Genomic DNA, 12,881 nt, shown 5'->3' on the forward strand with positions numbered 1-12,881 from the left:
ATTCGATTTCGATTCGCAAGCTCTGAATTCGATTCGATTTCGATTCTCGATTCAATTTCGATTCTAAATTCGATTTCGATTCCCGAAACTTAGACAAGTCAGAACAGTCGCATACCTTGATCAATCAGGATCAGGTTATTTTATGTTTAAGATAAAACAAACATAAACACAGCATTAGCTGTAACATGGAGGCTGCAAGCCTGAACTGTAGGAAAACTAATACTGTATTTTGGGTGATAGATAAATAAATATGGGAAAAAAATAGATTTTTGGCCTTTGAGAATCGATTTTGAATCGACCACATTTGTAAAAGTCGATTAATCGAAAAATATATATTTTTGCCCAGCCCTAGCTCTAAGTGAATGAAAACATCCTGCAAAGTTTTAAATATGAAAGTGCACCGTATATAAAGTTATTGTCTTTCAAAAGTAAGAGTCGACTCTGAGTCAATGAAATGAATTGTTTTTTAAACGAGTCACAAGCCGTTTCGTTGTGATGTCAAGATGTAACATTAGCCCGCCCACTTATTGTGCGCGCAGACACCAGGGAAATTTAAACCTCAAACACTGCCGCTGATTCCTGTGGATATTGGGAAGCATCATGTCGAGGAGACGCTGTGCTCTACAATGTGACGGTAAAGACTTTTTTTTTCACTGCACAAGGACGAGCATGTGAAGAGGAAAGATTAAGCATGGAGCAAGATTTGTTTTACCAATGTTTATGTTATATCAGTCATTCACGCTAGAGCTCGGCTAATGTGTACATTGCACATGCACTGTTATTGATACAGTTTCCATGTGTTCACCTCAATATATTAGAAACATACTCTGTAAATAAATTAGTTCAAGTAAAATAATCGGTTGATGGACATGCACTTGTTAATGCTGATGGTGAAGAATTGCAACATCTCATAATGTACCTCAAACTGAGTAGTGAATCACTGAAACGTCCTGCTCGAGTCGTCCTTGCGATGGAGGTTCGGGTTGAATAACTAGTTCTTCTAGTGTTTCATCATCGGACTCGCGCTAGGATTGGTATGGTCAAATCGTCATTGTTTGTTACTGTGTTTAGTTTACGGTGTAGGACGCCCCATAGAGCATATTTAGGCCATGCCGGGGGGGAAAACAATAGGCCTGTTTGAGATGCGCCTTGCCTTGCCTGAAATGTATGCAAGAGTAGGCGGCTGCAGTGAGGGGAGGAGTGAAAAAAGCGCAGGCAAGCCGGACAGTTCTCTTCTCGTAGTGGATCTAACACCTGTGAGATCAAATATGGATATCGCGGGATTCACGGGGTTCACGCTCGTGCCCAGTGTTGCTAATAAACTGGATTTAATTTAAGTTCTGTTGCTTTTATATGAAAATAAATATAATGAACAAGACACCCAAAGCACTTGTTATTTAGGCTAATCCCATTCAAAATACGTGTTTATTAATATTTTTTTTCTTTAATATACTTTAATGTGTTTATATATAGGCCTATTTTTATTTTTAAAATAAAAATTATAATCACATAATCCTTATAGAGATTGCACTGCAGAGAGTTAGGGAATATTCACACATAATTTATACACATAAAACATGACATCAGAGATTTAAAATCAAACATTTTAAAAGAGAACATAGCCTACATCATGGTTGTTTAAACCAATGAGCATTAAGCTGTGTCGTCAGCAAGTCGTTTCCCATCATCCTTTTGATCAGCGCAGTCGGTCGAGAGCAACTGTGCGCAACTGCAGAATCCGACACGTCCGCCTTGCGCTCGCAAGAGTTTTTTGACATATGTCAGCATGACATCAGAGCCAGGCGGACCGCACTCGGACACTTTTCTAATGGCATGCATCTCGCGCTGATCACCGGTGATCGGTTCTGTGCAGATTTTGCTCATCTCAAACAAGCCTAATCCAACCGTCTCCATTGACTTTGCATTGCGAGAGGATGCCTCCTTGTAATTTCTTGCTTCTAACTAAAGACAGAAAAATGCATAAAAGCTACTGTGTGCAGCAAACAAGCTAAAAAACCCAGAAATAAGTTTTTATTAGCTGTCGACCCCAAAAAACGAGTGTTTAAGGACATAAAAGTGGATACAGGCAGTTGAGACAGAGCGTAACGTGTCTTACTCTGAGAAATAACGTATGCCCGCTGGAGGAGAACGTAATCGGCAACACAGGAATATAATATATAAAACTGACATTTGGATATTTGACTCACCAGTGACAAAATTTTTAACTTACTGCACACATAACTTTTTTTATTTTTATTTTATTTTTTATTTTGTGAGTGTCAGAATTCCACAATTTACCCATTCGTTCCAGCCTGTATCCACTTTTAAGTCCATAAAGGGGTCATATATAATGGTACATGCACTTTTACAAGTTGATTGTACTGAAATGTGTGTTGGCAGTGTTCAATATTCCCCACGATCAACGTCAATGCTTTCATGTTTAAGTGAATCATTTCTCACCAGACTGCTTTATAAACGTGGGTCAGTAGTTTTGCTAAGAAGCTGCTCCTGAAAAAAGAATCGGTACCAACTATTCGTGTTCCTGCTGCACCTCCAGAAGAAGTGAGTGTAAAATTTTATTCATCACTGACAAGCCTACATTTACCGAAAAAAAGTTTTTCATGACCATTAGCTGTAACATCAATCCGGTACATCAGTAAACACATAGCGTTTGTATCTCATTACTCTAATGTTACCCTGCCAGTACATACAAAGATAGATCAAAGTGACATTACGTTAACCAACCATTCAGAAACGTCCTGTTCGAGCCTTTATTGTCGAACAACTTCGGGGTCGTCATCTTGTTCTGGGTCCGACTCCGGTTCAAATTGATAAGGTTGCACAGATGTGTCCTCAGAGACTCCCGCTGCCATTCTTTCTCCAAATTATACCCTCAATTATTGTCAACATAGATATACATAATAAAGGCTAGATGTCTCGTCCGCGCTGCAGGCCAATGCAACGAGAGACCTCCGTTTCAGTTTCTCGAACCCGCACAGTGCGGCGGTCAGAACACGGAGACCATTCTGCCCCTAGCTATGCGTGCGAAAGCAAGGGAAGCGATCCCGGGCGTGTCAGAATGGGTGCTGAATGTTGTAAAGCAGGGCTATGTGCTGCAGTTCGCCCACCGTCCCCCGCGCTTTCGAGCCCGGACCGTGACGAGCATGAACTCAGAAGTAGCACACCTACTTTGCGCAGAAATAGCAAAACTGCTGTGCAAGGGGGCGATAGAGCCGGTACATCCTTCTATGAGTGAGTCAGGCTTGTACAGCTGTTATTTTCTCGTGCCCAAGAAGGACGGGGCGCTCAGACCTATATTAGATCTGAGACGTTTGAACAAAGCTCTCATGAGAAGAAAATGCTCACGACCAGACAAATCCTCGCGCAAATTCGCCCAAGGGACTGGTTTATTTCTCTCGATCTGAAAGACGCGTACTTTCAGAACCAGATCATACCCCGTCACAGGCCATTCTTGAGATTCGCCTTCGACGGTCAGGTATATCAGTACACCGTCCTACCGTTCGGCCTGTCTTTAGCACCCCGTACATTTACGAGGTGCATGGGGGATGCACGCGGCTCTCGCTCCCCTGAGGCGTCAGGGTATGCGAATTCTGAACTATTTGGACGATTGGCTGATTTTAGCACAATCAGAGGCAGAACTCATGTCTCACAGAACTATGCTACTCAGTCATCTGGAAAGCCTGGGTCTCACGGTCAATTCCGACAGGGTGGCCTCAGATCAGGCAACCTGTACGTCATGGCAAGAAATCTCCTCCTATAGTCGCATGTCAACCTGCGCTCTCTGGGCCAGATGTACTAACGGTTTTGCACCCACTTCAGGCGTATTTCTGTCACTTCTGTCGCGGGAACTGAAAATGGCAAAATGCGCTTTTCGTATCATGCATATGCATTCATGGGATGGTCAAGGTGAAAGTGGGAGTGTCACATAAAGAGATGGGAGGGAAACCGCAAACTGCGCCTAATTATGTATTCCGCGTTATGTACAGAAAAAGCCGGTGAAAGCCCGCCTCTATTTTGCGCTGAAAATTATCCGCCTCTTAAAAGCAGGTGTAACTTAGGAAGCGGGTTTCCTGGCATATGCCTCCTGGTGAAATGGCAGAAGTAATCCGAGCAAGACGAAGACATAGGCTAAGGAGACGAGCTCAAAAAAATTTTGCCACAAGAATCACACTTTTTCAGTTGAGTGAAAACATTTTGTTTCCATTAAGCGTTACAGATTAAGCAGCTACGCAATATTACAGTTACTGGAAGAAATCAAAGATGACATAGAATCTCCGACTCAGCGTTCACATTCCATTCCAGCAGTTGTTAAACTCCTCGCTACATCACAATTATTGGCGGCAGGATAATTTCAAGCAGTCATAACATCAGCAGTGGGAATATCGCAAAGAGAGGAGGAGGCCCATTCAATTGCTCGTTTAAACACGAGAAATTTTTGGTATAGTGGGTGGGGACAGGCGCTGATTACCTGATGAACTGCAGGTTTGGTACATAACACGTACACTGCGTTTTCACATCAATCGCTTTCTGCATCTTGGCCATGGCGCTATTAATGCTGCGTTTGCTAATGTATGTACATCTGGCCCTCTGTATGCATTCCTGCCAGTCTCTATGATCCCTCAGGTCCTCAGACGGATCAAGGAGAGCGGATACCCAGTCCTTCTAGTAGCCCCTCTCTGGAGAACCCAGGCGTGGTTTCCAGTGCTGGCACAAATGATCGACACTGCCCCCTGGCCAGTGCCAATGAGGAAAGATCTCCTCGCACAGGCGAACGGGACGATCTGGCACCCTCGCCCCGACTTATGGGCCCCTCCATGTGTGGCCCATCAACGGGTATCCTGGGACCTCCCAGAAAAGGTCTTGAATACCACTACAGAGGCTAGAGCACCATCTACCAGACGCCTCAACGCTCTGAAGTGGTCAGTATTTAATGTAGAGCCCTGCACGGGCCTCAAATCTAGGCCCTAGCCCGGCCCTGGCCCGAGACGCTCAGGCCCTAGCCCGGCCCGTGTCCGACAGCTCATCATAATTATCAGCCCGAGTCCGACCCGAGCCCGTTTTTAAAAAAAATTTTTATATACACAGCTGTAGCCTGGCCTAGGGCAAACTAGCTATTTGCAGCCATTAAAATAGGTCCATTTAGTTAGTTATGTTTCTTTTCATTTCTTTATTAAGTTAATTTAGACAAATGTTCGGTTTCTTTTTGTTTTTTTATTGACGACCAAGCAGCCGACAGCGAGTTAAACATGTTTGATCCATTTAGCCTCTCAAATCAACACTTTACTTGGCTACAATAAAATCCATAAAACACCTTAAGCATATCACACATAGACAGTTATAGTTTAAACGTTTATTATCATTTTTTAAAAGCTGAGGCAAACTGCTCTGCTGCTCACAGTCGCAACAGCGCTCGCAAACGAAATGAGCTATAGCCTACAATCTAAACAAATCAAATAAATGGCATTAAATTAAAAACAAACATGCAGATTATCTTACCTAAAAAATCAAGTCTTCACTACAGAACATGGCCATTCTTATTTCTAATAGTTTCCAACAGATTGATGAAAATAAAGTCGTTTTCAAACGAAAACCAACAAGACAGCCCCTAACATGGCTAAGAACAGTTTATTACAGATTCGTGAAGAAAAATCACAGCATCCACAGTGGAAGGTTTTAATCCAGTCGTACTTTTTTCTTAAACTATTCCAGCTGCGCTGAAGTCACGCTCGCTATACTTCTGCTGCTGGCGGGGACACTAAAAACAGCGAGCCGGTCGCGCAATGGGTCGTGCCGCCGGGAAACCTGTGTGCGTGCGTGTGTGTGTGCGCGAGCAGACTGTCATGTGTCAGTCATATGTCAGTGTGATAGGTATAAAACGTCTTTCTATGTTTGTTTTTCCATCGTCAACTTCTCATATTTAATTTTAATACATGTCTGAAATAGGCTATAAAAAGAAGGATAAGCCTAAAACAGACCCGAGGCCCGGCCCGCGTGTGAACTATTACGTGAAAATTGGCCCGAAGCCCGGCCCTAGGGGCATAAATAAGTCGGGGCCCTTCGGGCTCGGCTGAAATGCAGGGCTCTAATTCAATGGCTGGTGTGCAGCCAGAGACCTCGATCCCCTGTCATGTGAAGTGCCAGTGGTACTCTCCTTCCTGCAAGAGCTGTTGGATACGGGTCGCTCCCCTTCCATGCTCAAACTGTATGTGGCAGCCATGGCGGCTTACCATGCTCCTGTGGCTGGCCAGTCACTGGGGAAAAATGACCTTATCGTTCGTTTCCTCAAAGGTGCCAGAAGAATCCCGGAAAACGACGGGGAAGCTAATTTGCTCTGTCTTGTCAGAGCTCTAAAAGTCTATTTGGAGCGTTCTGCGTTGTTTAGACAGACAAAATAGCTCTTTGTTTGCTTCGGCGGTCGCACTAAAGGGTTGCCGATCACGAAGCAGAGACTGTCCAGATGGATAGTGGACGCCATTTCTCTAGCATACACCTCCGTGGGCCAGGTTTGCCCCATAGGCGCTAACGCTCATTCTACGAGAGGCATAGCCTCATCGTGGGCCTGGTCTAGTGGTGTACCAATTCAGGAAATTTGTGCTGCGGCCGGTTGGTCCTCGCCTTCCACATTTGTCAGATTTTATAATCTGGAAGTTCCTTGCCTTACACTACGCAATACGAAGTGACTGTTCTCGGAAGGGAACGTACTATCGTAACCTCGGTTCCCTGAGAGTAAAGGAACGAGTATTGCGTAGCCTGCCACACTACTGCACCTGTCAGGTAGTCGCTTCAGTCGTTTGACCTGATTTCTCTGGCCATATGGGCTCCCTTTATAGGCTTTGGCCACGCCCATTTAGGCGCGCTCTGACGTGTTATAGCGCCAAGTCTCCTGATTGGATCACGCATCAGTGGCGCTTGGCCATAGGATGTGCAGTTGCCGCAGCACAGCCAATGGGTGAGCTAGACTGTGTTTGCTGTGCAGCTGCACTTCAGTCTAGACAGAGATGCTCCCTGTTGTGCAGTTCAATATGAAGGTAATCGGCTACAGAAAATTATCCAGAACTTGTGAATGTATTGATAAACGTCACCATGAAATCCATTTAGAAACTAGATAAAAAAGTTAGTCAAGACCAACTTTGATGTTGGCTTAAGAAACCCTAGCCTGAAAGTTTAAAAAAGTTGTAAAAGCTGAAACAGTTTGAATGTTTTGAAAGTAGAACGATTTTGGGTTGTTGCTAGGTTATTCTAGATGGTTACTATGGTGTTGCTTGATAGTTGCTAGGTGTTTGTTTGGTTGCTATGGCATTGCTATGTGGTTGATAGGTGTCAATTGCTAGGGATTTTCTATGCTATCAGTACACTGCCCAAAGTCAATACAATAGAGGCCAACCCTAAGTTACTACAATGTTCTGGTGCTAAGAAATGACATTGAATGTTCCTATACGGTTGCCAGGGTTATATGGATGGTTGCTATGGTGAGCTAAAGACTCATCAGGGTTAAACTTATAGATTGGTTGCTGCTAGGGTCCTCTAAATGGTTGCTTATGTGCAGCTAGACAGTTACCATTGTAATACCTAATAGACTAGATGTTTGACCAGATCAAAAGAGCTAAACTCTGGGTTTCTGTGATGTTCTGGTGCTGAGATATTTAAAGACTACTTGCCAGTCTGAATCCAAAGAGGCCACTCACTTGTCTCTACGATGTTCTGATCCACAGATATCATATCCTCTCACATTTTTTCAATGGAATCTATGGGGTGGTTGCTAGGGTGCTGTAACTGGTTGCTAGGGCGATATTCTAATCTGGAGATATGATCTCACAAAGTTCTGTCCAACGTTAAGTCAATGGGATTTATCCCATCGTACGCCCAATCACTTTAAAAGTCATAGCAAACTTCTCCTCAATAAGCCGTACGATTTGATACCTCATTCATGGTTGCTAAGTGGCCGTTAAGGTTTTGCTAGGCAGTTGCTATGCAATCACTAGGGAACTCTAGATGGTTGCTCGGGTGTTCCGGATGGTTGCTATGAAATTACTATGCAGTTTCTAGGGTTCTCGGGTGGTTGCTAGACAGTTGCTAGGGTACTCTGTGTGATTGCTGAGGTATTTCTGGGTGGTTTCTATGCAGTATTTACGTGGTTGCTAGGGTACTCTGGATGGTTACTAGGCTGTTGCTAAGGTGTTCTGAGTGGTTGCTATGCAGTTTACTAGGGTAATCTGGGGGATTGCTACACAGTTGCTGGGGTGTTCTGGGTGGTAGCTAGGCAGTTGCTAGGGTGTTGTTAGGTGTCATAGATGGTTACTATGGAGTTGATATAGAGTTTTTATGGTAACAGTACACTGCCCCAAGTCAACAGAGGCCAACCTCAAGTTATTACAATGTTCTCTGAAGCGAGAGAAGGCCTAGCTATGTATGGCGAACAGGACGAGGTCGAGGGACGTGAGAGAACGGCGCGAGGCAGGTGGCGAGATTAATGATGAACGACACATGTGAGACGCACCGATCTCGTATCTCGTATTAGTCCCGCCCCTCCTCCACTGTGATTGGACGGTTGGCTAAAAAGTGACAGTGATAAGCGCTGCGTTTTACCATCTTTAATTGAACATTCTTCAACTCTCGGCAACCTGTAAAAAAAGCCGAGCGCTCAGCGCTTGAACGTTAAATACTCGCTCAGCGCCTCGTTACGCTCATGGCGTTCTAAAAACGCGGCGTTCCCATTGAAATCAATTGAAAAAACACGCCAGTCGCGTGAAAAAACGCTTTGGTGGACACACGGCCTTAGTGTTACACGGAGCGAGCAGGTTCAATCCAAGTCTTCTAACAAGATGCGATCGGCCACTTTATATGATAAACAAATTTAAAAAATCATTTTTTCCTCAAAAAGCACATCTTATATGGTTAACGGAAACTCAAATGTGTGTACACACGCGCAAGAATAAATCTCATTGGTTATTGCGCTTGCGTTCACAAAACAGCCTGAATCATATGGATAACTTTTATGTCTTTCAATAAATGGACAGAAATGATGAGCGAATATTAAAAATGTCTTTATTTGTTTCTAAAGATGAATGAAAGGTTTATTGGTTTAGACTGACATGAGAGTGAGTATGATGACAGAATTTTAATTTTCAATTTGAGTCTCTGTCTCGTCTGGTCCTTCTCTTTAATATTTTGTTTTCTTTTTTGTTTTCCTTATCCATGTTATGCTGTTTTTTGTAAAACGTACCGCTATCTGTATTAACAAATAACGTGTCCATGGCAGCAATCGAATTTTATAACGGCAAAACCTGGGTCGCTGACATGAAACACGGAGCGGTTTCCCTCACCTAAGAGAACCATTTAAGAGATTATATGCAACATCCTTAAGTCATTCCCTTAGCTGAGGGGAAATCACGCCTTAAGTCTCATACTTAAGGAAAAAACTTAAAGGATAATTCCGGTATTTAACACCTTGAGTCTATATTGTAGTTTGTTTTGGATGAACAAGAGTGGTGGACAAAATTTTTTTGACAATGGTTCCTCTCTCTAGTTTTTGACTATAATAGAATTGGCCATGGACCCATTTAACATTGGAGTCAATGGCCATGTCCGAAAATGTCATTAAAACAGCCAATAATGTTCGTTTACAAAACTGTTAAACTCACAGGGTGGTTAGTGGTGTTCGTTGATGATTATAAACAATATATCGTCGCAATATATGATTCCAATCCGTTTATTTTGCTATAGTGGAACTATTTTTTCAGACACTTCACAACTGTGTAACTTCCACTCAATATTTGAATCTGAAGCGTTAGCACACTCCCGACCACTTGATGGCGATAACTGATGTTTATGTCTCGCGGGACACTCACGGTCACAGTCGAGTTCAACTTCATATTACAAGTAACAATTAATGAAGGTTTTGTTTGTTTATTTCGCTTACTCTCCCGGAGCACAGTTGCTCTGCGCGCTAGCCTTATGAGAAACGGAAGCGAGCAAAAAGACTACATCGACCAAATGTAAACAGCCCCCTTTCCGTTTCCGGTAGCGCATTTATATTAACGAGCACTCAGTCCTTCAACAGAATTCAATGGGATTTTACAAAATGACGAATAAAACATGACAGAAACTGTATTTCGCAACACTTTTTGTTTCTGGAACATCAACTAACATCACTAACCACTCGGTGAGTTGCACAGTTTTGAAAACTAATGTTAAAGGTTTTTTTAATGACATTTTCGGACATGCCCATTGACTCCAATGTTAAATGGGTCCATGGCCAATTCTATTATAGTCAAAAACTCGAGAGAGGAACCATTGTCAAAAAAATGTTTTCCACCACTCTTGTTCATCCGAAACAAACTACAATATAGACTCAAGGTGTTAAATACCGGAATTATCCTTTAAGGTGCTTTATGGAACTGGTCACTGCACTCTCAGAGTTGCCATACAACAGGAGAGGTTTGCTCAAGGGGAACAGACCACTTCCTTTACTTTACTTTATACTTTATTGTCAGACTGAAGTCTGACATTTTTTTTACCTGTTGGAGCTCAGAGCCTTCCTTTGTTGCAGATCACAAGAAAGTATAAGGGGCTATAGGCAAAGTGCTAGCCGCGCTATTATAAATGATCAACTGAGACTCCAGCAACAAACCAAGCTCTATCATAGGGATTCAGGAATCCCACTATTAAGGATTCCTTTTACTCTCAACCATGAAAACATTGCTATCAAGGGTAGCCAGCTGAGTGCTAGCTGCGACCACTCAGAAACAAATGTCTTCGTTGGATCTCAAGACTCCAGACACTCCCGAAGGTTCTTCCTGTCAGGTTCTCGAGATCGAAAGGTCTCGTCCCAGGGACTGGAGGAACCTGCTTCAAGACCCGACTCAAGGGAAGGGTTCTGCGCTTCAGTCAAACCCGAGGAAAAACAGGCTCTCTAGACTTTCACACTCACGAAGGTGCCTACAACTAGGAAGGGTTCACAACTAGGGTGAAAAATCGCTTCCTGTCAAGTTCCAGAAATCGCTACCACACTGCAATTGTGTGGGCCAGCAGAGGAGGCAGATCTAAAAACAACACCTGCCTGCATCCTGCATCCAATTACAAAGAATTAGACCTCACGCATCAGTAGGCTAAAGGGAAAGAATTTCATAAGACTCTCCCTTCGCTTCGCCCACCACCTCTGCGATCAAACCTGCCTGCCGCTCTTTTTCACATGTACATAAACAAATGGATCCTGAGGACAAGAAAGAGGATGACGTGTACTACATGCGCCCTATTTATACTCTGGTTGTACTAGCAGTGACGTCATAGGCAGTTGCAGACCAATGTTATTGTCGCTAGCATGTTTTGGGGAAAATGCTAATATGTTTAGCATTATGCCAACATGGTACTCATGTCATTAACATGATGCTAGTATGTTTTATGTTTTAGCACATAGCTAGGTGATGCTAACATGATTTAGCATGTTAGCACGATTCTAGCACATTTTGACTTGTTTTTTTTATCATGTTTTAATAATTAGGATTTTTTAGCACTAATATATTCACTATTAGCATGTAGTTATTTACTGCTAGTATGTGACAATAAGTTTACATATCCTTGATTCTTGATACTGTGTGTTGTTACCTGGATTTTTGTTTTGTTTTGTGATGGTTGTTGAGTCCCTTGTTTGTCCTGAGCAGTTAAACTTCCCAATGTTCTTCAGAAGAATCCTTCAGGTCCTGCAAATTCAGTTTTCCAGTATCTTTCGCATATATTTGAACCCTTCACAGCAGTGACTGTATGATTTTGAGATCCATCTTTTCACACTGAGGACAATTGAGGGACTCAAAAACAACACTTAAAAATGGTTCAAACATTCACTGATGCTCCAGAAGGAAAGAAGCCGGGGGTGAAAACCTGGCAAATTGTACTTAATTTTGTCTTCCGGGAAACATGCAAGTATCTTCTGTTGCTTCTGAAGGGCAGTACTAAAACAAAATAAGAACAATTTGGACATTATTCTTCATCCTGTTCAAAAGTTTTCACCCCTGGCTCTTAATGCATTGTGTTTCTCCCACTGAGCGCAAACTTCTTCCGTTGTACTGAAGAATAATAAAATAGTAATAATAAGTATGTGAGATTCCCAAGCACCACTAATAAGTATGCAAGAGAACAATAAAGTGGTGTAGGGATGACATCAAACCCCGGAAGACTAATTCGCTGCTGGTTCCATGGAGATTTTCCTATGAGGTTTATAATGTTTTTTTTCAATTTATGACAAAAATAAAGCCTGTGGCAAACATATCTTGACATTACTTTGACATTTTGTTCTACATCATAAACTGCACACCACACACTCACTAGTTACTTGTCAAAAACATGTTTTGAAAAATAAACTTAACTGCTTCCAAATTCACGTTTTCTGTATTTCGGTATGTGTCATTTATGTTGTAAAACAAAACTTCAAAGTATCATCAAGTTATGTTTACCACAGGCTTTATTTTATTCATACACTAAAAACACAATTATAAACAGAAAATCTCAAGGGAACCAGGGGCGAATTAATCCTCCTGGTTTTGAAGTCATCCCTTGTACTTATCTATAGTGATGCTTCACAAGCACCACTAATAATACGTTTAAATAGTTTAACAGAATGTTAGCTTTCGCAAGCCAACATAATTATTAAATTATAGTATTTTATTTACAATGTGTTTATCATAATTGTAACTTAACGACAAAGAGCATGGTCAAGTTAACAGGATAGTAAACTCTGCTAACTGTCATGTCAACAAAACTGACTCGTCAGAAATATGTGTTCATAGGTTAGAAGAGCTTTAAAGCAGCATTGACCTGAGGTCAGGTGCCCCATCACCTACTGAGAAGTTAGGATGGTTAATATA

At 42.4% G+C, this 12,881-nt stretch overlaps 1 protein-coding gene across 1 annotated transcript in view; it reads left to right on the forward strand.

Annotated features, from left to right (window-relative positions):
- abcc12 (ATP-binding cassette, sub-family C (CFTR/MRP), member 12) overlaps window positions 1–12,881 on the forward strand; it is a 33,089-nt gene that overhangs the window by 1,069 nt on the left and 19,139 nt on the right.

This window comes from Phoxinus phoxinus, assembly GCF_949152265.1.
Source record: "Phoxinus phoxinus genome assembly, chromosome: 2".
Taxonomy (NCBI): Eukaryota; Metazoa; Chordata; class Actinopteri; order Cypriniformes; family Leuciscidae; genus Phoxinus; species Phoxinus phoxinus.